This window comes from Barbus barbus (assembly GCF_936440315.1).
Source record: "Barbus barbus genome assembly, chromosome: 2".
Lineage (NCBI taxonomy): Eukaryota > Metazoa > Chordata > Actinopteri > Cypriniformes > Cyprinidae > Barbus > Barbus barbus.
In genome coordinates, this window is record NC_136730.1 from 22,640,314 (window position 1) to 22,664,617 (window position 24,304).

General features: G+C 37.2%; 1 protein-coding gene across 3 annotated transcripts in view; it reads right to left on the minus strand.

Moving 5' to 3' along the window:
- LOC306886704 (adenylate cyclase type 2-like) overlaps nucleotides 1–23,883 on the minus strand; it is a 43,975-nt gene extending 20,092 nt beyond the window's left edge. The window contains exon 1 of one of the 3 annotated variants that reach the window (XM_079444031.1): nucleotides 23,690–23,848. The gene's annotated coding sequence lies outside the window, so the exon portion shown is untranslated. Of the gene's footprint in view, nucleotides 1–22,864; nucleotides 22,959–23,689 lie in introns of those variants that run through there. The other 2 variants (XM_079444033.1, XM_079444032.1) reach the window with 2 other exon arrangements.
- Nucleotides 23,884–24,304: the final 421 nt, after the last annotated feature.

A 24,304-nucleotide genomic window follows, 5' to 3' on the forward strand; every position in this document is an offset into this window, starting at 1 on the left:
ATTTTGAACTTTCCATTCATCAAAGAATCCTGAAAATCCTGAATGCACATCCACAAAAATATTAAGCAGTAATTATTTTCAACATTGGTAATAATCAGAAAGGTTTCTTAAGCTTCAAATCAGCATAATAGAATGATTTCTGAAGGATCGTGTGACATTAAAGACTGGAGTAATGGTTGCTGAAAATTCAGCTGTTTGTAATTTATTACTGTTTTAAAGGGGTCATGAACTGCCTCTTTTTTTATTTGTACAGTTCTCTGAGGTCCACTTATAATGTTATCAAGTTTTTTTACATCAAAAATATCATAATTTAGAATAGGTTATTTTCTGTCCTGTTTTTATTATTATTATTCTGAACTGAATTGTGCCTTGTTTGTAATCAAATCTGCGGTAAAATTAAATTAACAAAAATCCTAATGTTGGGATCAGGAGGAAGGCAGTACAAAGACTGTTTTTTCCACTACTTGGCACTGCACAGCATCTTGTTGTCTTCGGAGCCTTCTTTATCGTTTGGTTTCTGCGTAGACCTGTGTGTTCGCCTCTCTCATAAACAGGGATGCACCAAAATGAAAATTCTTGGCCGAAGCTGAACAAAATGAAACACTGGGCCAAAGGCCTTATACTCAATACGGTTTTTCGTATTTTCCCCATGTATTTTGTCCATTTTTTTGCTGTACAAATAAATGCATCCTTGATTATCAGAAGAGAATTCTTTTAAAACATTAGACAATATTTCAGATCCCACAGATACATATCTATTACAGATTTGCACACTATGTGTGAATGTTATAATACATGTATTAATATAGCTGTTGTAATTATTATTATCTTATTTTTTATTTTATTTTACAGAACAACAGTAACATTTCAATACTAACAGTAATGAATGTTGAGCGAGCTTTTATTTTGGCGGAAACCCCCAGGAAGACCTTTTTTGTTGTTGTTGACAACAGCAGATTTATAAATGATTGGAAAGATGTTTGTTGCACGTATCACATTGTCACTTCCATGCCTTTTTTCCTTGCGCTTTGGACTCTGAACCCTGGCGGCGCGAGCTTGCGCAGCACGCTTTAAATACATGCAGTTCGTGCATGCATTAGAAAACATAACGTTCTGCAGTTTTTAATTGAATTGTTTAAGGCTATTTCACAATTTCAATCATCATACACTTAACCAGCAACAGCCACCCCTTCTTCTTCTCATCGAAGACATGCGATGCAGAACTAAGCATTCTCTCGCTGTCAGTGCTTGTAATGATTTTTTCATCTTTCTCTGACAGTTTTAAATGCCTCCACATTGCCGACATGTTTGCTGCATTAGTGTACGGCTCTGGTTGATAGCGTCACATCATTGTTCGATACAATTTATTCGGTGTTTTTGCTTACTTCGCTTAACAATTTCGGTCGCTGAACATTCGGTGCATCCCAACTGGTAAACACTACATGTGAGAATCGGTGGGTGGGGCTAAACAGGCAGCGATGTAGAAGCAGGTGTTAATCTTCCTCTGTGGAGGTGGTGTTAATAAGCTGTTTTTAAACTATCAAGAAAGTTTTGAGTTCTGAAACTTAAAGTTTGTTTTTAAAGTACAATGACCTCTTATATGTCAAAAGATCAAGGGAATTTTAAAAATTCAATGTTTCTCAGTTCATGACCCCTTTAATGTATTTTTGATCAAATAAATGCAGCCTTGGTGAACAAATTATAAAAGACTAAATAAATAAAAAAATATATGTACTAGTTGACCTCCTTTTTGTAAAAAGTGATGCTGACTTAACTTAAAAAAAATTGAGGAAACCTGTTGCCTTAAAATTATTAAGTAAATAATAATTGAAAAAAAAAAGTTAAATGACATTTGACAATTCACTTAACTTATACTTTTTTATTATTTATTACTTAATCATTTTAAGGCAATGGGTTTCCTCATTTTTTTTTTAAGTTAAGTCAACTTATCACTTTTTACAGTATAGTTGATCAGTTCATCGTCATTATCATCATCATGACCTATTCCTGATCTAAATGCGCCAGAAAACAAACAGGCAAAGTACAACCCCATTCTCGGGTGGAGGAAGCGGTCCACAGAGGAAAAGAGCAGAAGAGTCTCTGTAAATAAGCTGCTTCCAAAGGTCATGATTTCTCAATGCAGGTTATTAATGTTTGAGGAGCGCAACCAGATGATCATGGAAGCGTAAGAAACAGCTTCATATCTGAATGCACACTCACCATGAAACACTATCCAGAGTATTCAAGTGATGCTAAACCTGGCTATGCTGACGCATTGCTGATAATATGACTCGAACTCAAAAGCAAATATTATAACATTTTCGTCAGTGTTTTCATTTCCTGTAAATTCATTGGATTACTAGATAAGTATTAAAAATATCCTCTAATACGATTACAAAAGCTTAATGCTAAAGGACATGACAGAAAGGAACAGAGATAGTGAAGGACTGCAAACTACAACACGGAGAGAAATAAGCTCCAAAGCTCCACTGAAGTGCCCCTGAAAAGAAGCACAAAAAACTGTAGAGAGAGACAGGCAGAGAGAGAGAGAGAGAGAGTGATAGAGAACTGGGATGCTCCGTGATTTTCTCTTTGTTGAGGGTCATTAAAGACTGAATGACAGTCACACTCTCACTCTCCTAGATAAATGCTCCCAAGCCAACAAGCAGCCTTTATATTCCCAAACTAAAGTTACCATGGCAAAGGAACAATCCAACAGGGCAATGACAGAAAGAAAGAGAAAAGGCCGGGAGAGAATGTCTCTCCATGCGAAAACAGGGAGGGTCAAATCCTCCTGGCGGCTGCTGTAGTTCCTGGAAGTGCACGGCAGAAGAGTGGTGAAGCTCTGAACCTACACAATGATCTGACGCTTAACATGACACAAGCACAGCACTATAATCAGACCGCATCCTCAGGGTCAAACTGTATGCAGCTGCACATGAACAGCACAGCAGACTGCAGCACTGACCAGGGACTGCCAGACATCACTAATTCTCCACACTATTAACAATAGAGGAATTTATTCACATCACCAACCCATGATGAATAATATACATTTTGGACAGGTCCATTAGCAATTCTATTATATATGGTTACTCAAATGTAGCATTAGCCTAGAGTGTACTGAGAATCACTTTTGTTTACTATTGTCCTCCTGCATTATCGACTCACTGTTTTCCTGTTTAACACTGTGAAGCTGCTTTGATACAATATGTACTGTATAAAGCACTATAGAAATAAATGTGACTTGAGTCTTCAAACTTCTGAATCCAAAGTTGTAAGGCAAAAATCAACATCATAATTCTGTGTTCTCTTACTTGTCATCATACTCCTCATGACATTCTTCTTTTCTGTAACATTATACACAAAAGGATACTTTGAATTATGTTTTTTTTTTTTTTGTCCACATAATAAAAGTTGATGAACTCAAATGTTGTTTAGACCCCAATGACTTTCAAAATATCTGATTTTGTGTCCTACAGAAGAAAGTCTGTTGTAGGACAGTTAGGAATGATACGAGGGTGAGTAAACGATGAGGGTAAACTATCCCTTTAAGCCCTCTAAAAATATTTAAATTGATATTATTTCCACTTTCTTATTCCAAAACATCATAAAACATGAAGTGCCCCTCTCTCACACTCATCTTTCATCTGTACTTCTGTGGAAAAACATGTGATAGAGAAAAGAAAAGATGGAAGTGCATGTGTGTCCAAATCTCAGAAATCTAAATGTTAATTTTCAAGGGCGACATGTGATGTGAGAGCTGGTAGTCATTGGTCAAACCCAGGACAGTGGCCTTTCAAACACATAAAAGCCCCATTCTCTGCTTTAATCCAGCAAAAACTATTAGAAAATTAACTATTTACACTTGTTATCTACTCTGCTTTAAATCTCCCTTTTGTTGTCCATACCATCACATAGAGCTGCACAATCCATTGATTTTTAAAAATGCTGAATTATAGGCTAATCGTTAGGGTTGTAATATGATTGTGATATGATTTTATTAATTCATCGGTGAAGTTTATGGTAATGCAGAGACCAAAGACTGTGCACGTGATTATCTTCTGGTAGGGTGTGTGCACTAATGACATCATCCGCATAAGATAAGCAAGCAAGCAAGACAAGGTCCCTGTTTAAATTTCCATTTGATTTCCATTGATTCTGGAAAATACTGTACAATGTCACTTAAATGAAAGAAATATTCTCTCTGAATAACTGGTAAGATAAAGACACATACTGGATGTGTCATGAATTTACACAAATACACATCCAAACGTTTCCTATTAAAAAAAAATTTTTCGATTTAAAAATATTTTTGAAATGTAATTTACTCCTGTTAAGCCAAAGCTGAATTTTGAAGAGTAATCATAGAATGCTTACTAGATCACTCTCATTATAGTAATCAACGAGGCTGCCTACACAGCACTAGTACAATCCAAACAGTCTAGTTTTGTTGTGAGAAATCATTCACTGTGTCTACTGTGTCTAATGTTTGCAGCATATTATTTAGGCTATACCCTCATAGATTATTATCTGCCATGTTTACACATGATAACTGATTTAGCAGCCAGACACCTCCCTCAGGATTTCATGTTTACAATCGCAATCTGTCAGCTATTGTCATAGCTGTGCAACTATTGACCTTTATATTTTACTACCTGCTAAAGTAATTATTTAATATATTTTGTAAGTAAATATCTGCCAAGAACAACAATATAAATGTAGGTCAGACTATCAGTCACACTGGCAAACAAGTGACTAAAATGAAGACAATAAGAATATCGCATTTAATAATAAAAGTATTAAGTGTTATATTGAGAAAGGCGAATCCTTAAACACAAACAATTGTGTCTTTGTGTGACAGGTACTACTACTACCCCTCAAAGCCAATAAATCCCCCATATGAGGGATATTGAATTAGGCACTGATGAGGAAGACTAGGATGACAAGACTAGGGGCTGATTAGATTAAGTCAGATGCTATCCGAGGCTGGTTTGGCTAATCAGTGCTGCTGTTTGCAGTGTACACAGGAAGTGAAGACTGTCAAAGGCACATGCCCGACTTGGGCACTGTAAATGAATTCTGTCTCAATCTGTTGTTGAAATTCCTCATCTTACAATACGAAAGTCCAGTCTCCTGCTAAAATGAAGGGCTGAATGGTATCAACATTGTAAGGTACATCGATATATTTTCAAATGAGATTTAGGATAAGAGAATACTGTAAACATTGTTATATTTTGATGTTGCAAACATATCTGAAAAATAATGGATAACACAAATTGAGCTGCTGCATGAACATTGCATGAGCTATCCTAAACATGAGACTAGGTGTGGGAATCTTTAGGCACCTCACAATCCAACTGATTTTGATTCTGGGATATTATTATTTTTTATTATTTAGTTTAAATTTATTTGTTCGTATGTTAAGAATGAACTAATTGCATGCACACTAGATAATTTTCAGGTGAACTACAACAATCATTTGACTTAAAATCTAGTAAACATTTTAATCTGACTAAAATCCTACCAGTTATGATTGTATTTACTGTGCAACAATACAAAAAAAATGTCATCCAGTATAGATTTTGCTATACCAAGACTTTCAAAACTAAGGCCAGTACTCCTCCTGACTTGCAGGTCTGATCAGCAGTCAAAGTGAATGTCTGGTGTGCGTTATATAACCAGACGGTCAGCTAGTTATTAAATTCAAGCGTTCACACATTTTTTCCACCCTGAAATGTGAATGTTTAGACAGTGCGTTCAATAAAGACATGAAAATGTACCATTGTTTAGGTGTTATTTGTTTCAGCAGACTGTGTTTGTCTATAATATCACAAATGCCAAGCAATATTCAGCTTATGACAGTCCTAACTCACATAAATGCACTGGCCTGACACAAAAACATTATAAAAACATAAACTCTCTGTGAAATATTTAGAGTGTATTCTGGAAAGTAACACTGTACTGCAGATTCCTTTATTACTGTTTACACAATAACATGAACCAAAAGATGAGCAGTGGGGCCTGCATAATTTTATGGTGACTTTACAGAATGTAGACTCATTTTTATCAAGAGATCAACTCTGCCTCATTTGTCTCCGCATTCTCTCTCTCTCTCTCTTACACAGATGGGATGTGGTTAATGGTTCCCTGCAGACAGAAAGAGTCTCTTAGAAGGAAACATATTCCAGCATCACTCTCATAAAGAGACATCACTGTTATCCTTTGGAAACACAGACAATAGCAACCCTGCTGGGTGAGGGCAAGGTCAAGCTACAAAGGAATCCTGATAGTGTTGCTGTGGGTGGAGATGTAGTGTGTTTGAGTTTGTGTTTTAAATTACTGCACCCTTCCTTTCAACTACAGTATGATGAAGACGCCACGATATTGGCAAATGTCCAAAAAAAGCAACATGGAAAAATATAGACCCCTCTGATTTCAATTTTACCCAAGAAGATTCTAAAGATTTTTCTCTTTTGTCCATAGAATGGACGACTTTCATTGGATATTAATGTCATGGGCAATTTGGGGCTATTAACTTTTGCACACAAGACAGCTCATTCTAACACTTAGCATTAAGCCTATATTTTTAAGGATCTATTTCTTCTAAACAGACATTTTGCCTTAGTGCATAGAAAAGCAAATTAGTCCCAGCTTGTTTTAGACTTGAATTTCTACCTAATCCAAGTCCAGTGGTACAGCCTACAAAACTGCTAGTTTCAATAAAACTCTAATTTTCAATGATTAATATGCCTGACTGCATTTCCTGGTAGCACACAAGGATGAGTAAAATGTTTGGTTTTGCAGTAGGTGGCACGTAGTCGATTTCAGCATATTGCCTTATCAGGATGGAGTGTTATAACTCTCACATTAAGTGTTGCCAATCTGTTCACAGCATCACATTTCATCCCACGAGTTAAATTAGTTTTGCAATACAGACACAGTAGAGCAACCACAAACACTATAACCATAGAAACATATGAAATTGAATATAAACGGGAAGCAGACTGTAATAATTATAATGACTTCATATGGCTCCACCCTGAACAGCCTCCTAAAGCAAATCTGTCCATTCTGCTGTAGGATTCACACCAATCTGCTCTTAGGCAGATTCATCCAGTGCCCTACAGCATGCATCCTCTTTTTAAATATATTGGTAAATACTGTAGATTATATAATTGTGCTGCTCATTTCCTCTATTTCTACATTTACACTGTCAGAAAAAGGGTACAAAGCTGTTAGTGGAATGTTATCCTATAAGGTACAAAAGCTAAAAGATACATCTTTGTACCTTACATACATATAAATGGTGCATGTATCATTTTTTTTCCATGATGTACATTATAATGTGGGCAGTTGTGGCCTAATGGATAGAGAGTCGGACTTGTAACCCAAAGGTCGTAGGTTTGAGTCTCAGGTCCAGTGGGGAATGTAGGTGGGGGGGAGTGAATAACCAGCGCTCTCTTCCACCTTCAATACCACAACCGAGGTGATGTGAGCATAAGTATTGGGACAGTTGAACACAAGGCAGATATAAAAGATTAAAAGCTATTATTTAGTTGCAGATCCCTTGCGCACAATCACAGCAGTGAGTCTGTGACCCATAGACATCACCAGACTCTTGGTCTCATCCTTTCAAATACTTTTCCCAGCCTTTAATACAGCCAATTCCAATTGTTGCTTGTTTTGGGGAGTTTCTGCCTTTACTCTCCTCTTCAGCTGGTGAAATTCATGTTCAATCGGATTTAAATCTGGAGATTGACTTGGGAAATCTAAAACTTTCCATTTCTTTGCCCTTATAAATTCCTTGACTGAACTGGCAGGGTGTTCTGGGTCACTGTCCTGATGCAATATGAAGCACTTCCCAATGAATCTGGTGGCATTTTCTTGAATATTGGTAGGCAAGATGGTTTTGTACTCTTCCAAATTCATTCTGCTACTGTCATCATACATTAAGTCATCAGTAAAGTTGAGAGGGCCTGTTCCAGAGACAGCCATGCATGCCCATGCCATGACATCACCTCCACCATGCTTTACAGATGAGGCTGTATGCTTGGGATCATTTGCAATTGCCATTTTTTCTCCACACTTTTGCTTTCCCATCACTTAGATAAAGGTTCATCTTTGTCTCATCGGTCCATAAACACAGTTCCAAAACTCTTCTGGCTCACCTTTGTGCTTTTTTGCAAACTCTAATCTTGCCTTTCTATTTTTGGTGCTGGTCAGAGGTTTGCATCTTGCTGTGTAGCATCTGTAATTCTGTATCAAAGTCTCCTGAGGACAGTAGATTGTCAGAGCATCACCCCAGCTTTCTGGAAGTTGTTGGTGATTTTACAGACATGTCTTTTAGGGTTCATTTTCACAGCTTTTATGATTTGTCTGCCATCAACTACTGTTGTTTTTTCAGCTGATCAGGTAGTTGTTGGTTGCTGGTGGTGTCACTGGTGGTTTCAAAACTATTGATTTCTCCATGCCCTTTATTTTTGCTCATGTTTTTGTGTTTTGCTTTGGTACCAAAATTGGTACCGAGAACCGTGGATTTTCACTGGCATCGGTACGGAATACTGAAATTTTGGTACCGTGACAACACTATTCCCTGCTTTTAATATCTGAAGAATGAATGCAACAGGACACAGCTGATCACTTAGAAAGAAATGTGAGGCAACTGTTCCAATACTTATGCTCACATCAGATAGGGGGATGAAACTCTAAAATGCTGAACTTCTTAGCTGGTAAATCATCTGAGTTGAATCACTCAATAATAAAATGACATTCTGTAGTTTTGTCTCATATTCATCTTTTAATCATATTTGTAAATGTCTTGACTCCACAGCCAATAGAGCAATTTTGTCTTTACTGTTCCAATACTTATGGAGGTATGTTATGTCTCCATGTTATGTATCCGCCTCTGAATGTATTACATGTTGTAATAATGAACGCACAATGAAAGCCCAGGTACACTTGAAAGGCACCATTATGACAGGCTGCTGAAAGTATCTGGACACCCAACCAAGTCAGACTAGTAAATTACAAATAAACATTCACACTCTCTGCAGAATATCATTAGCTGGGGCGATGTGATGCGTAGTTCAGGTAAGTGTTGCACAGGAGGGCATTATTATCCTCCATCTGAGGTTAGAGTGAGGGCACCCAACCATTCAACACCTCCAATATCTGATTACTGTGCGTGTAATTATACGTGATGTAACTACCGGCGATCTGGTCTTTCTCTTTCATTAGGAGCCACCATCAGGACTAAATGGCTGACTCATCTCACTGTCTGTCTTTCTGCATGTGCGTTGATTTTCATTTCTGCCTCCTAAGTCTCCCCAGATAGTTTCTAAAGGTCTGTGCCTTCTTTGTTAACAGGATTCCTAATATTAGGCATGTGCAAAAATATTTTTTTCAAAATCAGTGGGTTCCCTGAATGACTAGTCAGTTAATATAATTTAGTTGGTTTAAAATACATTCTTTCTATTAAAGTCAGATTCAGGGTTCCCAAGGCTCATTTTTTAAAAGTTGGACTCTTTTTAACTTAAAACACTTTTTAAAACAGGCATAACACAACACATGTTGTAGCGGCTGAAAGTAGTTGTGCTGCGTAATATATTTTTGGAAACCATGATACATCTTTTTCAGAATTAATCGAAAGTACAAAAGAACAGCATTTGTTTGAAATATAAACCTTCATTGGAAATATTTTTACTGTCATTTTATCAATTAAATGCATCCTGGCTGTTGGTTAGCTAACCTATTAGTTTACTATTGTGACTTTTCCCTACTTAATACTGACTGTTCAGTAGAAAGAAATGACAGGATATTCTGTTTTAACGTGAACTCAAGTCTGTTCAGAATGAAGCTCATTCTCTGTCTTACTCCATGCATCAACCATTTTCATTCTCTCCTTTTTCTCTTCCGTCAATGAAAGCAGCCGTTGTGTCAGAAAGTGGTGCCCCGGTGTTGCATTACGCTGTTTCAACTAAGTGTGCATGTGTGTGCGCAGAATCAACAGTGTTTTTGCAGGTGTTTATCTGTGTGGAGCTATGCAGGAACATTCAATCAGAAAGTGTGTGTGTGTGTGTCTGTGTTTCCCTGGCACGATATCGTGATTAACTCCCTTTTTCTGCGGTGGATAAATACTGGAACCCACACAAAAGTCAGAATATAACAGGAATAAGTAGTTTATTCGCTAACATGCTGTATCAGTTTAGCCAGTGATGTGTGTGTGTGTGTTTGTGTATGTATGTGTGTGAGTGAGAGAGAGAGAGAGACCTCTTTTAACACCCTTTTTCTGGTCACACTATAACACCCACACACACATATAAATGCACCAATACATTGTACCAGTAAGATCACAAATTAAAAAGACAATTTCTTCTCTTAAGGGCAAAGAACCTTTAATGACAATTGCTGTAAAACCGCAGAGAAGTGACAGCATGACATCATCTCCAAGCTCACGTTACAAAAAAACTGACTAGCCGTGTTCAGATCACATGCTTTCGCATAGAAATACACTTCAACGTGTTAACCGTTAGCCACACGCATGCATGCTAGGTGATGATGTGAAAGACGTGGCATCAACAGAGCTGATTTTTGTATTGTTGTGCTGATAAAGGCAGTCGGAGTGAGTGGGCACTAGAATAATAGTAAGTCGATGACATACACATCACGCGCAAATGCAGAAGACAGAATCCACCATTTTCTGAGCTGAGAAACTCTCATCAAGGACAACCTTAGATGTCTACTCATTCTAACCACACACCAACCCATTTCCTTAGCAACTGTGATTCATTTCCCTAACTACAGGGCTGAAGGCAGTGCAGTACAGGCAGCAGAGCAGTGAGGTACATCGCTTCGAACAACAATGAACCTTTTCTGAGAGATTTCGATGGAGAAGGACTGTCGTTTTCTTGAGCTCTGCAATTCACTTGTCACAGTACAAAGATAAGTGCGTCTCAGACATGTCATATGACAAAAGACTGCAGCACCTGGACTCCTACAGAGCACAAACACACAGACTCTATCACTTCTTCTGGCCTTCAGGTGCGTTCAAACATAAATAGGCTCCCCACCGTTCAAGAAACCTTCTGCTAAAAAGAAAAACATCAACAGAGTAAACACGACAAACCTGAAAAAACCCAAAATTGAAAAATGGACCTGGCAGACACTGTACTGCGTTTCATGTGGATTAAAACAAGGCAGTGATGGAGACTTTACAATGGTACGTATACTGTTTAAAGGTACTAGATTGCATCATTTTCAAAACTGTTTTATGGGGGCTTTGTAAACTGGAAGTTTTTGGAAAGATGTGTTGTCGGCCCAACAATCGGTATGTTGTTAAGCAACAGTACAATCCATTGGTTGAACGCACTATGCGTCTACCTCTTACAGCCTCATTTTCATTCCTGTCAAACAGTAATTATGGCACTAAACCATTTGTGGGAGCCATTTAGCATATATTTCATTAATTACATGACCTCATGTCATTGCCAAAAGTATCTAATTTACTTTCTTCTGTGGAGCACAAGAGATAATATTTGAAGAACGTTTTAACCATTTTGTCGAGACGATGCAAGTCAATGGGGTCCAAAACAATAAGTGAATAAATGAAACTATTTTCATTTTTGAGTGAACAAAAATCTCCTTACTGACTAAAAACGTGAAACAATGCATTGTGGACAACAGGATAGGTTTTTCAATGTTTCTTCATAAGCCACACCATTAGGAAAGAGAATCCCATATCAAAAACCCATCCACAAATACTCACTGTTACAAATATACCCAAATGTAACATATGCATAATAACAAATGCAAAACAACACAAAAACAATTGGTGTTCAACGCGGGCTGAAGAAAAACGCATCCGATAAAAACAGCATCGCGGCGACACACCCTCTATACAACGCTTCACATAAGCACCTGAAATACCTTTCAACGCCAAATGATCTTCAGAAAGAGCTTCAAGTGTCACATCCACTTTTAGGACAAAGAGACAAGAACGTCAAAAGGGTCAAGAGCGGGAGAACTTCCACACTGCACAGGGATAACGTCCACACCTCTGCGTCTCAGAATGAGAGTGCATGTGAACGAGAGACAGTGAAAAAATGAGAAGACAAGGCTAGACAAAACATTACATCAGTGCTGTGAGCAAACACACTGCAAAAGAATGTTCAGAATGCATGTGACACACTGATACCAGTCCTCCACTACATACTATAATCATAATATTTTTGACATTATCATCTACTGTTTGTTTATATGCAAGCCTTTGTGCCTGTCGGAGAAAAAGAGGGTTTTGGGGGGTTTACAGGAGAGGATGGGCAGAAGATACGCTAGTGTTGTCACGATACTGGAATTTCTAACTTCGATACGATACCTTGAAAAATATCGATACTCGATACCATTTTCGATACCACGGTGAAAAAAACTGCCACAATATTAAGGGGGTAATTTTTTTTAATTTAAAGATAAATGTAACAAGTCGAGAACATGCGGTATATTTTACATGAACAAAAAAATGCCTTGAGGTACTGCATTTGTTGATTTATTTATTAATCTTTTATTAATCTTAGTTAAATGTTAATTGAAACTAACGTTTACTAATACATGTACTAATTAAAATCCAAAGTTCTATTTGTTGATATTCTCATTTGCTTCATAACCAAAATATTTCCAGATATAGGGCCCTATCAAATCCGTTTGATTTTTCCCCAAATTCCGTTTTATTTTTTTCTACATTAAATTTTTTCCGTTTGAATTTTTCTGGACTTTTTTTTTTAATGGTCAAATTAAATGCTATTAATCTAAAAACATGTCTAATTCATTAAAATCATGAAAATTATACAATTTAACATTTAATTGATTAAAAGTGTAACAAAAATAACACGTTTAGGGCCATATGAAATGTTTTATTTTTTTCTCACCTTATGTTTTATTGTTACCAAATTCTGTGTTTTAGTCTATTATTTGAATGCATACAAACTATTTTTATTTATTCTTACAGTAGCCTTATGAAATGTGTTTTCCCCCTCAGAAATTATGTGTTGGGTATTTAAATTTTACTGGATATCAGATGAAGGCATAAAACAATTTTAATTAATTTATATTTGAATTAATGAAAATTAAACATTTACATTTTTGGCAAATGAAGGGGATTTACTATTAAAATAAAAATATTTTGTGATTATTTCTTTAAAAAAATTAACAGTAGTAGTAAGTAGTAGTATTATGTACATTCTAGTAAATAATAGTAATATAGCCTATTTCTGGCACACGGTCTTTAATAGGCTAAGTTAAACCGAACTTTTATTTTGACTGGTAAAGTGCCTTTCAGATCAGTTCTGGAGATATTGTTGATGTATTTATGTCCTCATTGAGACGGCAGACGCTGAAATCACCGCGAGCGCCACATTAGTAAACACAACCGCACGTGCAGCACATTCACACAGAGACGCGCAGAACATGCAGGATTCATATTTAAATCCACATTTGCAGCTTAATATTTACAGATACTAGTCCATATCGCGATTTGATTTAAGTGTAATGACCTACTTTTGATTAATTCATCCAAACTTTGACAAATTCTGTGACATTCCGCGTTAAACTGTAAATTCCGTTTTTATGACTGGATTCCGTGCGCGTTCTCTGCATCGCGGAGATCATAGATCCTACAGATAGCGCTCCTGCTGTGTTCTTTAACAACCAGAGCAGTCATCTTTCTATTCACTTCACTTTTGCTATTTAACCAGAGCGAAGGAGACGAGTGCGGTCACGTGTGGTGCTTGTCCACGCGCCTTTGGAGAGAAGTGAAAGTGACAGCTCGGCTAGTATCGGTGTATCGATACTTCGGGAAATTAATATTGGTACCGTTCAGATATTTCAGTATCGATATTTATCGAAATATCGATATTTTTGACAACACTAAGATACGCATCAATTAAACAGACCGGTGCGGTCCAGCAGATGAGGGTAAAGAAGGAGGGAGGAAAAACAAAATGAGAGAATAAGAGAGGGATTACAGGAAAGACACCATAACAAAGACAACAGATATTCTTTTTTCTATCAGCTCAAGTGTGCTTTATATGAGAGGATCAGATGGTAAGACGTGGCAAATTAAATCACCTCTTCATCTCTCACAGGCCAAAGATCTGACATGACCTTGTACGATTTCAAAACCTGATGAACTCTTTGAAGTATTCGGCTTCATATTAAAGTCTCGTACAGAGTGTATCATGACCTCAGATGTGGATTTTCAAGAGCACAGTACATAAATGCCATAGACCTTTTACGTGTTAAACTGCTACAGACAATTTCAGGCTTCTAGGAAAAAAAAACTGCACTAACATGTGGCCATTACATAGAGTAGTATGCAACACATTTGCATAGTCTCTTCTAGAGAAGGTTTACCAAAACATGAATTCCACAATGGCACATCTGTTTTGGTAAATAGCACAGCACACTTGTTTGGAGTACAGATGAACAAATGGGAGATTAGTACATGATCTGGCCCTTCCTCTCCTGTCCAGTCTTATTGGAATCCAGTCCTCTTTCTTCGTTAAACATTTCTGAAGGTTATCCTAAATAAATGCAGATTTGGTGAGAAAGAGACTTTCAAAAACATTTAAACTATCGTACCGACCACAGACTTTTGAATGGTAGTATATATGTGTGCTAAGCTATCAAGACAGGGACATACCATAGACTTCTACTGTAAATAATGCCAATTATAATTCTACAGACTAAACCTAATCTAAAACAAACCCTAAAAGTACACATTTTTGTAAATTAAAAATAAAATGTTTTAAGAATAAAAAACTAAATTAAAATACTATTGTATAACAACTAATATTTTTAAAATAATTTAGTTTATAGTTTTTATAGTACAAAAACAAGTGTACAAAATATGATAGGCCTATATATTTCATCTTTGAATATGTGTCCACGAGAAAGATTCTAGGGGCAACACACACACCCACCCACCCACAGGAGACCCTATCAATCATCTGATGACACTGACTGAAGTGTTTAGAATTTGACTCCTGCTAAGCTGAACGCCTTTTCAAGACACGGCTGCTAACTCTACAACTCCTCCTCACATTTTGAACACACAAGTGTGAGATCTTGTTTTAACACAGAGCTGTAAAGCAACTCAAATAGACCAAATCTAAAATAGATCATACGGCACATACTTCACTGCCCACAAAGCCAGAACAGCAACAGACTGCACTGATGGAGAGCAGGTTTGACCCACTGAGTGACAGTCAGTAACCTTTTGTGGTAGCTATAATCCCACTACATGAACTGTTTGCTTAAGATTTAATACAACAGATGTCTGTGATGCTGTCGCTATACCTCAATTAACTGATCTCTCCCTCTCCCACATATGTGTGGTAAGGTTGGATTGCTGCAGATGGATCAGCCTGTCAGTCAAACAGCACAGCAAACCACAGCACTCGATACCAAAGCACAATAATGTACTGCCATATCAAATATCTCACTAAAGCCTATAAAGAGCAGCTTAGCACCACTCCGTCTGTTATTGGTTAGGTGATTACATTACTGGATGGATTGATTTTGTGTAATTGGCTAAAGGGATGAGATGAGATTAAGGGATTCAGTGGTCATCAACTCAATGTACAAAACATCTTCATAGTAGAGGTAGTTCTGTCCAGCACTGAACCTCAAGTAGGGCTGAGTGATTTTTTTTTTACCATTTTTATTGATTAATTTGAAAGTTTTTGTCATGATTATATTTGCAAATGTTACAGTTAGACACATTGTCAATACACCAATGATAACAGTTAAGAAAATAATTATTTAACCGCATGATGGTGCACCTGATTAACTGCTAAAGTGTGATCGTACGGTGGCCGAGAGAGCTCAACGTGCTGCAAATAGATAAAACACCTGCAAATAAAGAAATCAACTTCCTCAATTTTACAACACACATGCTGCAAATGCTCACAACACAACCAAAAAAAGAAACGCACTGCAAATAGAAAAAAAAACCGCCTGCGAATTAAGAACAACTTTCGTCAATTTTACAACACACACGCTGCAAATGCTCACAACAAAACCAAACAAAGAAGCGCACTGCAAATAAAATGTATTTGTTTGTGTTGTGAGCATTTGCAGCACCTGCTGTCCAACTGATGAAGATGTTTTCTTGATTTGCTGGTGCTTTTTCTATTTGCATGCGTTTTCTGAAGTTGCAGCGCGTTGAGCTCTCTCGGCCACCATATGAACGCTCTTCTAAGACTGTAACAAAGAACATATCGCTAAGAGGCTATTCACACAAACATTGAAAAACTTCAAAAAGGTTATAAGATGCAAGTTGTACTTTAACTTGAGTGCTGCGTTTTTAGTAGGGATGCACGATATTGGATTTTTGTCGATATCCGATATGCCGATATTTTTCAACTCATTTTGGCCGATACCGATATACCGCGAGAGCGATTCAAATGCATAGGATCCGTCTGCTCTCTTTAGGGCTGCAACTAACGATTATTTTGATAATCGATTAGTTGGCCGATTATTCTTTCGATTAATCGAATTAAAAAAATATTGACCAAAAAAAACACTATTCCACATTCTGCCCAATGTCCTTCAAACAAACGTGACAACTGAATGCTATGAAAACATACAGTGCTTAATTTATTAGACCACTTAGCATAATAAAGAGAAAACATATTTTAGAAATTTGTCAAAAATTTGTTTAAATTTAAAAATGTTATTGTCATTTATTAGACATAATAATAAAAAATGGCCTCATAACAGCTTGCATTCTTGCTGGTATTGTTTATGTACTTTTTGACTGCAATTGGGTATCGCGAAAAAAAAATACTCAAATAAAAAATACAAGAAAAAATAAGTGCTCTGGTTTTCTTTCATAGATAACAGCAATAATGATATTATAGCATTAGAAATAGCCTACTACTGTTACTAAAGAGCTTACACATATTGGAGTACTAACCAGTACAGAAAGCCGAAAAATGATTTTGGTTATCACCAATACTGTTACTTTAGAGCAGCAGTGGCACAAACCTTACATAAACACATTGTTAAAAAACTTACATAAATTTGTTAAGCATTGTAAAAATTTAATATAGTTTAAACCTCTATTAAAATTTAAAATAATAAAGATAATAATAAAGACGAATAAAAACACAAACTCAGTGTTAACCAACAGGTAAGAGTAATGTTCTGCAGGAACTACTTTGATCACAGTCACCTCGTCATTTCTTTATCCTGTAAAAGGCCGTTATGGAGCGTCTCATGTTTATATATTCAGACAGACAATTACACGCTGTTATCCCTTTAAAGTTCCTACTCTCATAAAATATTTTAATTTATTTTAAACCTTAAATTAACTTTCAACAACAGATAATTCAGCACAATGGATATGTTTGCGCTGAAAAGCCTATTAATTGTCTCCCTCTCTACTGTGTTCTGTCCGTCTGACGCGCGCGCCCGCCGCGCCGGCGCTCATTCGGTATTTTAAACTTAACACAGACTGTCAGGACGGACCTTTATGCAAAAATGGATATGCCGTAATTATTCAGTGCCGTAATTTGACTAACCAGCTGAAGTTGGACGTGCACTGTGGGCAGACCCGATTAATCGATAATGAGAATCGTTGTCGATGATTTTCATAATCGATAATAATCGATTTTATCGATTAGTTGTTGCAGCCCTAGCTCTCTTATCTTTCTCGTGGTACTTTGATGTCATACAGTGATCATTCTGCAGAGCGCTGCTTCAAGTCGAACGCACCTAATCACACACCGAAAGCTTGATTCTGTACGTGCTTTCACAGATTAAATTCAGTGATCCAAAAGGGTGAATCTAATCATCATTCAGACAAAACTTTGCTTCAAGAATGAGCCACACTGCTGACGTGATCTAATCGCTAGCACACCCTGAGCACATGTGAGTTAACGTATTCATCTTATCGGCAAGACATATCGGCACAATTTTTCATATCGGATCGATGCCGATATTTACATTTAAAGCCATTATCGGCCGATTCCGATATCAGTCCGATAATATCGTGCATCCCTAGTTTTTAGAATGTTGTTTCATGTACGAGACGCTGCAAAAGATGCAAAATGCGAGTGCAACAGTCAAACATGTCTGTTAAGCATGTTTACATTTGACTTTTTGAGTTATACACATTTTTTTCTTGTAATATATTATTTCTGAACATATATATTTGTTTTTTGTATACATATATATTGAACATATATACAGGTCCTTCTCAAAAAATTAGCATATTGTGATAAAGTTCATTATTTTCTGTAATGTACTGATAAACATTAGACTTTCATATATTTTAGATTCATTACAACACAACTGAAGTAGTTCAAGCCTTTTATTGTTTTAATATTGATGATTTTGGCATACAGCTCACGAAAACCCAAAATTCCTATCTCAAAAAATTAGCATATCATGAAAAGGTTCTCTAAACGAGCTATTAACCTAATCATCTGAATCAACTAATTAACTCTAAACACCTGCAAAAGATTCCTGAGGCTTTTAAAAACTCCCAGCCTGGTTCATTACTCAAAACCGCAATCATGGGTAAGACTGCCGACCTGACTGCTGTCCAGAAGGCCATCATTGACACCCTCAAGCAAGAGGGTAAGACACAGAAAGAAATTTCTGAACGAATAGGCTGTTCCCAGAGTGCTGTATCAAGGCACCTCAGTGGGAAGTCTGTGGGAAGGAAAAAGTGTGGCAGAAAACGCAGCACAACGAGAAGAGGTGACCGGACCCTGAGGAAGATTGTGGAGAAGGACCGATTCCAGACCTTGGGGGACCTGCGGAAGCAGTGGACTGAGTCTGGAGTAGAAACATCCAGAGCCACCGTGTACAGGCGTGTGCAGGAAATGGGCTACAGGTGCCGCATTCCCCAGGTCAAGCCACTTTTGAACAGAGAAGCAGCACTGGACTGTTGCTCAGTGGTCCAAAGTACTTTTTTCGGATGAAAGCAAATTTTGCATGTCATTCGGAAATCAAGGTGCCAGAGTCTGGAGGAAGACTGGGGAGAGGGAAATGCCAAAATGCCTGAAGTCCAGTGTCAAGTACCCACAGTCAGTGATGCTGGTGTTGGTCCACTGTGTTTTATCAAGGGCAGGGTCAATGCAGCTAGCTATCAGGAGATTTTGGAGCACTTCATGCTTCCATCTGCTGAAAAGCTTTATGGAGATGAAGATTTCATTTTTCAGCACGACCTGGCACCTGCTCACAGTGCCAAAACCACTGGTAAATGGTTTACTGACCATGGTATTACTGTGCTCAATTGGCCTGCCAACTCTCCTGACCTGAACCCCATAGAGAATCTGTGGGATATTGTGAAGAGAAAGTTGAAAGACGCAAGACCCAACACTCTGGATGAGCTTAAGGCCGCTATCGAAGCATCCTGGGCCTCCATAACACCTCAGCAGTGCCACGGGCTGATTGCCTCCATGCCACGCCGCATTGAAGCAGTCATTTCTGCAAAAGGATTCCCGACCAAGTATTGAGTGCATAACTGAACATAATTATTTGAAGGTTGACTTTTTTTTTTTTGTATTAAAAACACTTTTCTTTTATTGGTCGGATGAAATATGCTAGTTTTTTGAGATAGGAATTTTGGGTTTTCGTGAGCTGTATGCCAAAATCATCAATATTAAAACAATAAAAGGCTTGAACTACTTCAGTTGTGTTGTAATGAATCTAAAATATATGAAAGTCTAATGTTTATCAGTACATTACAGAAAATAATGAACTTTATCACAATATGCTAATTTTTTGAGAATGACCTGTATGTTTTCCATATTTCTGCAAAGACATTTAACAAGTGTTTTATATTTTGGAATGGAACATTATTTAACAAGGTGGTTTTGGAAGTTTTTAATAAAGAGAATGTTATTTGAATTGTGTTTTTAAGTTGACTAGTTTGTTAACCTGAATTGGTTAACAAACCTAACTATTATGAAAATAAAACTGTAGAATTCCCTTAATAGTAAATCTTTAAGCCAAAAATTGAATTTTTTATTATTTATTATTTTTATTTAATGATTTACTTTGAAACAATTTAGATCAAATTTGCAGACATTTTAGCATATGCAAAACAAAAGAACCCAAAGTAAGCGAAGGAAGTCACTCCCGTAAAAAACACCGCATTCCATTCAGTGAAGAGACATTGCCTGTGTGGATACATGGATGGTCAACTCCAGAAAATCTCCACAGGAGGAAGGGAGTGTGCTACACGGAGCAGAGGTGGAAAATACTCAGGGGACATCAGAGAAGAACATACTAGACACACACACACACACACACTTGAATGTTTAACCTCTCTACCATTTATAGATCTCTAGCATTAGTGACAGAGACGGGTGGAAAACACATCAAAGGTCAGAGGGAGTCCACGTGCTTCTCAAATTAAAGATAAGTAATCTAGCAGGTCCCCATTGTCTTGGAGAGTGATTGTGTGTGTCTTTTAAAGTAAGAGAGAAGAAAGTAATCTTGCCTGTTATCAGTCTCACAATATCCAAATTTGGACGGACGGACGGATATATATAATTAACCTCATGTCTGTAAGTAGCGCTGTCTGCCTCTCACTTGCTTTCCACGTTCAGACAGAGTCTAACAGTGCTCTCAATGAACTCAATAAACTCTGTTCAACACTGCACAGATACCCAGAACAAACAACTCCTGCAGAAAATACAACACAACAATCCTTTGGGTGGTGAACCAATCTACTTGCATTGTGCATATGCTACATACAGTATGTGTACTGTACATTAAGTTTAGTTTAGTTCATTTGTTTGCATTGTGGTACTTTCATGAACGCGTGTCGAAGACTGACACGAGAAGTTACTATTTTAACAATGTCCTTACTACCTTTCTGGGCCCTGAAAGTGGTTGTTCCGTTGCTGCTGGGTCAGAAAGCTCTCGGATTTCATCAAAAATATCGATATAATTTGTGTTCAGAAGATGAACGGAAGTCTTGCGTGTTTGGAACAACAAGAGGATGAGTAATAAATGACAGACTTTTCATTTTAGGGTGAACTCTCTCTTTAAATAGGCTACAATGTCGAATACTAACAAAAACACAAGCAACAAAATCCCACAAAAAAATCATACTAAAACACTGCATTGTAGAAAAAATGATCTAAACTCATATTGTGCTGCATAAGAGGTAAAAAGAGAATGACAGATGAATATTTGAAGGCTCATAATGGGCATTTCTCAGAAGTGACAGCTTATGAAAGTGTCCTGCATCAGGCATCTCATGTCAAACTGAAAAGCTATATATCTCACTCTCAAAGATTTTTATATATCACTCACAAAATGATAGCACACTCCAGTCTGCAATCCAGCAGGACAAATATGTTCCATTAGTCAATATAAAGTGGCATTAAGCAGCTAATTTAGCACTTCCTACCATATTTCTTGCAAAAATATGTAGCTGCTGTCAAGAAGCTCAAAAAGTCCATTAAACAGACATTAGAAGTGCTGGCAGAACACTACATAGTATGAAACAATTGCGACTTTGCAATTTTAGTAAAAAAAAAAAAAAAACTATTTTAATTTTGTCAATAGGGATTAACAACCAAAAGAACCAAAGAAATAAATAATTCTGACTTGTTCCAAAATATTATTTTTAAATACTAGTAAGCGGTTTACAACATTAATGTTCTGTATAAGTAGCTGACTGTTCACGAAACCAAAGATCAAAGATTTTTGTCACAGCAAACTTTCAGAATCACATCCTGTTACCCTTGCATCGACCATGACCGTTTATGAGTTGAAGAGTTCATCTGTACAGTGCTGACTACGGCAGCCAAGACAGACTCTGCACCTCAATGACTGTTAAGGTAAGATCAGAGGTGTGACCTATAAAACATCAGTCATCGTCAATAGTACATATATATCCAAAACGTTTAGTTTACATCACCTGTTTCTGCATAAATTAAGCAATTACTAATTTAATGTCAATATGATTTCATCTCTACTTTCATACTAACCGGTTGTGTAAAGTAGACATAAAAATGCTTCTTCTGCTTTAAAGTTACCAAAATAAAAAACAGAGCTAAACAGCAGCTCTGACATGATAGCAAAACCTTTATTTATACAGTCGTTTTTAACAATTTAATAATAACTGTAACAATGACAAATTGGAAACTACTGAATGGACTAATTATAAAGGCGTTGTGCACAAGAAGTTTTTATTTACGGCACACAGACATGAAGAATCTGCACATCAATCTCAGATGCTATATTGAATTTTTACACTTATTTGCAGCATTTTACATTAGATTACAGATGTCACTTCTCTATGTAAAGTTTCTTCTTCAGTCACGGCTTTTTTAAGGGTTCCCACCCTTTATGACCACGACTTTTCCAGTCATTCATGCCTAAGTTTTTTATTTTATTATTTTTTTCTTTTTTAAACAAGTCTTTAAGATTGCTGGCCTGGAGTGGGTCTCTACAATTGTACAAAAAGTCTCCAAAAATAAACAATTAACTAAATAAATAAATATTTGCGCACATGGAGGATTCACTTTCTATATCTAAGAGCAGATCATAACCACAAATATTTAAATTCATTATTCCATCATTTTTTCCAGGCATTTTTCCTGATATTTCCATATCTTCAATGACCAAGGGGGAAACTGCGTCCTACATACTCTATACTCTTGAAATCAATCACAACAAAATTACAAAACAAAGCACCCCATTGTCCAGCAGACATCAGTAAAACCTTTGTAACTAGTAAGCATTTCTTGGAAGAGAGGGTAATTTTGCATTTAACAATTTAACATCATGTGAAAGACACCGCAGCAACGGTAAAGAGACAGCGTCTGATAGCGTTTACCCAAAAGCAAAAGTCACAAATCCAGGCGTCTCTCCAATAAGCTTCTTACAGGTCTCACTCAGCTCTGCAGTCTCTACATCATTCTAGAAGTACTAAATGCTCCACTGAATTTTACTCTACTTTTTGGTTAATCCATACTAGTTGAATGGATTGCCTTGAGGGCATCTGTTTTACCCCGTCCCTCTCCTCTGTTCACTTTCAGATGGTAAGCCCAGTGGTTTTGTTTGCTCAGACTACATTGCAGATGATAAGTGCACTTAGATTCATACACTCTGCCATATTCAGTTACTGTACAGAGACCATTTATATCAAGTAGCAACCCAGTAACTTCCACATCTGGCAGACATAGCCTGAAGATTGCTGCATCAGTCGTGCTGATTGTATTTGAAATAAACCATCAGGCTAACTGTACACCATGAAAAATGTTGGACCCAAATCACAGTAAGGCTACCATACACGTATCCCCAGTTTCGCAGAACGGGGCTAAAGATGATGTTGTGAGCTATATTTCGAGACAAAGTCTTTTCCAGGACATTTTCAAAACCGGACCACATTCTTTCCTCATGTATCAATAATGATACAGATTTTCAGTCAGGAATGTTTACTCTTTCTCTCCGAGCCCAACTGATGCGCTACAGACACGACAGAGCCCTGCAGATGAACCCAGACAACAAGAAAACCCGAAAACGTACTTACATAACTTACTTTACATTACAAAATACAACGAAAAACAAAGAACATCTCTGTTCGCTCAGTTTCCCTCGAGAGTCCAGGTAACTGAAGTCTACAGGTATAAAATCCGCTGAAGTGAGTAACTCCACTCACCTGGCTGCTAAACTGTTGTTTGCTGCCGAAACCCACAGCGGTAAGACAGATTTGATTTTGGCCCTCAGTTCTGTTTGACTGTGTAAAATCTTGACTAACTGTTTCTCTCGCAGGGACTCGAGCTCAAGCGGCTCGATCACAAACGGAAACTACCGTGCTGATCACGTCTGCTCTGCGCGCGCCTCCCCGTGTGCAGCAGAAACACTGAAGGGATGCGCGGTGTGTGAAGCAGCGCGTCGCTTCAATGCATTCGGCAACAAAGTTTTATTTTAAAAATAGAAGCGTCCACACAATGTAAGAGTTCATTGTTGTTAATGAATGCAAGCACTCTCCTTTTTTGCGTTAAAAGCATGGGAAGGCGTCTGCATGAAATGCATGTAAAATGCACATAACACAGCTACACTGCTGATTTTAAAGTGCATTTTATTATTTTAGAATACAGATCTTCCTTATGATTGAGTCCAAAACTGAGCTTTATTCCCTTTTTTTTTATTTTCCCAAAAATATACAAAACATATTGATGTCTTAATAGTAGCCTTTAAGAGCGACACAGCCTCAAAACAATGACTTAAAACTATTTTTTTGTTGATCAACTATGAAACATTATATAAAACT